The 2,804-nt window shown below is 36.2% G+C and overlaps 1 protein-coding gene across 8 annotated transcripts in view; it reads right to left on the bottom strand.

The window, feature by feature from the left end:
• The window catches only part of Rabgap1l (RAB GTPase activating protein 1 like), a 591,762-nt gene that overhangs the window by 34,155 nt on the left and 554,803 nt on the right, over positions 1 to 2,804 (bottom strand). The window contains exon 1 of one of the 8 annotated variants that reach the window (XM_033762102.1): positions 1,493 to 1,558. The exons of 5 other annotated variants lie outside the window; for them this stretch is intronic. The gene's annotated coding sequence lies outside the window, so the exon portion shown is untranslated. Of the gene's footprint in view, positions 1 to 1,101; positions 1,124 to 1,185; positions 1,207 to 1,492; positions 1,559 to 2,804 lie in introns of those variants that run through there. 2 more of the 8 variants (XM_033762103.1, XM_033762104.1) reach the window with 2 other exon arrangements.

Here is a 2,804-nt window from a genome sequence, read left to right as displayed (position 1 = left end):
AAAAAAAAAAAAAAAAAAAAAAAGACAGTAGTTTATTCTTTTTTAGCGACTTTCAACCTGTTTAGATAATCAAAATTATAAAATTCCTTTAAATACAAAAAATTCCCTTAATGTTTAGATTGCAAAGGAAAAGAGTTGAAAAAAATTTTTTTAATTAAAAACATGGTATTTTACTGACTTCTTGTAGAGCCAGTGAAAGCAACAATGACAATCAGTCTCAGTATTTACCACAATATATACCAAAGGATTTTGCCCATTATAAGCCTTCTACAGGCTATATTTCATACTGAGTCCAAAATATATTTAGAAAAAATATATAATATAGAAATACAAAATAAATAATACACACATATATTATTATATGAGAATGTACATACTAGGAGAAGAGAGAAGAGAAAGTATGAAAAGCTCCCACATGAATATGATTATTTTACAGTTTTCCAGGTTGAGGACCATTTCAATTCTCTGAAATCTATCTGTAGACTTTGTAAAAAAAAAAAAAAAACAAGGACACCCATATTATTCTTTTTTAGTCTATTTACGTCATTATTATTGTCCTAGAGCCCCATGAAGTACTAGAGTTATCTGCTCTGACTACAACTGGGAAGTTTCAGCCTTCGTCCAAACCCGATGGAAGGTGTGAACTATTCAACAGCCACGTTATGAGAATATGGATATGGCTGATGGGGAAATATCTCCATCAAACAAGTGAAGACATTTTCCAGATTGGAACTGAACCGCAAAGCCACTGCTGAATACTGTCATTGGGAACACTAATCTTGAGACCTACCACAGCACACTGTGACCAGCTAGAGTGCGACAGAAAGGAAGATACCACTTGTCAACTGCCTGGCTTCACAAATCACTAGATAAACAAGGAAAGTACACGGATCATGTGCTAACGAAGCAGCAACAGTAATTTCCTTGCTTTTGATGGTGGCGGCTCAATTTCCTCTCATTTTTTTCTCTCTATGTATATATTAACCATACATCCAGAAAACCAAAAATAGACTCTCAAGATCAACAGCAAATCACTGACACAAAAAATAGCATTGGAGCAAAAGAGCAGAAGGAAGAAGTCTAGGAGTCTTAAGCACTGACAAGGTGTTTCAGGTGTTTCTCTACGAACAGGAGCCAATCTAAAGCACTGTGAATAGAGAATCTACTCCACAGCCATTCACCCACCACATACGAAGCATTTCAGTTTTGTTGTTGTTGTTGTTGTTTTAAGCTGGAATACCACTGGGGGCCAGGCTGAATATCAGTCCTGTGTAAGTGTTCTCTACACAGTTCTAAAATGGATCCATTCACCGATGGCTGAATTATGTATTATAAGCCTGTTCCTGGAGAATTCTTCTAAAACCTCATTTTAAAAATTGACACTAATATTGAGATTGTTTTTCACTTAGAGTTTTACCCTAAAAGTCAAACTGCTATTTATGTTTAGAGGTTTATTTTCAAACTGAATTTAAAAAAAGAATGGATTAAACACCCTCAATAAGGTAATCCTTTTCCATTTGGCTGAGATTCGAGGATGTTTGGCTTCATCTTGTGCAGGGAAACAGAGCAGGTTCCCAGAACAATAGGTTGCTAGGAAACCTTCCAAGCTTATTTATCTTGTGCTGTGGGGTGATACCGAGCACCCACCTGTAATTGGCGGGGTGGGGGGAGGGTGGGGAAGGAAGAGAAGGGAGTGGATATGAAACTCGTTATCTATGTGGTGATCAAAGAAAAGAGATTATCTTGAACACTATCTTTCAGAGACAAAATTGTATTTTCTTTTAGGGAAAGGAATACTGAAGTTTGAAATTGTTTTTATTGTCCAAAAGAATTTTTAAACAAACCTCTTCAGAACTGTATATAGTTTTAATTAAAAGAAGAAAAGGCCACTAAAAATGATTAGAACTGAAACGACTTACCTCAAGAACAGTATAGATATTTCTCCCCATGAATTCAATGAATTCAGTGAAGGTATACAGTTGAAGAAAAATCACCAATCCTTTTAAATGTTTATCTAATTTGGGGCTCCTGATCCCCCAATTGTCTGCCTACTTAGCTAACACTCAGGAACAGCTCTCAAAAAATCCACAATTATTTTATGAGTGCAATTAATAATGAGCACTCATCACTTCAATGTATTTATTAAAAACAACCAAGCAAATAAATAGAAAAAGGATATCCAACCTAGGCAAGACAACTTCTAATGAATATGGAAGGAATATCATTTAAATATCCAGCCAAGGTTTGACATTTTGGACTTGGCAACTACATTTTGGGGATGCAGCATTTTTAAGACAGAACCAGCATTTATTTCTACTTTTAAATCGTTTATGACCTTTAGAGCTTTTTCACACTGTGAAAACATTTAAATTCATATTATAAACTAGCATTTACATGGAATTAGTAAATTCAAGCTGGAGGGGAGGCTGCCCCAGGGGCAGGCACTTTCCTTAGGATGAGGAAGCCAAACTAATGTGGCCAGAGAATCTGGCTGGGGCAGGGGCTGCAGCCCAGCAATCTGTTTCCTTCTAGTCTCCATGCCACTATTCTTTTGCCTTGTACTGAGCATTTTTCAGATGAAATCTTTCTCAAGGGTTAGTCATTCAAATTCTACTGTCACTGTTTTGGCCACATCTGATCAAACTTTACTATCTTTCTTTAAGTCAACTGTTTTCTAAAGCCAGGTAAGGAGGTACACACCTGTAATGCCAACACTTTGAGAGGTTACGACAAGAGGTTTACAAATATGAGCCCAGCTTGGGTAACTCAGCAACTAAGTGAAAACTGGCCACAAAAAAAAAAAA

This window comes from Fukomys damarensis, unplaced genomic scaffold, assembly GCF_012274545.1.
Source record: "Fukomys damarensis isolate Sample0158 unplaced genomic scaffold, DMR_v1.0_HiC HiC_scaffold_11, whole genome shotgun sequence".
NCBI classification, from domain to species: domain Eukaryota; kingdom Metazoa; phylum Chordata; class Mammalia; order Rodentia; family Bathyergidae; genus Fukomys; species Fukomys damarensis.
This window is presented reverse-complemented; position numbering and strand designations above follow the sequence as displayed.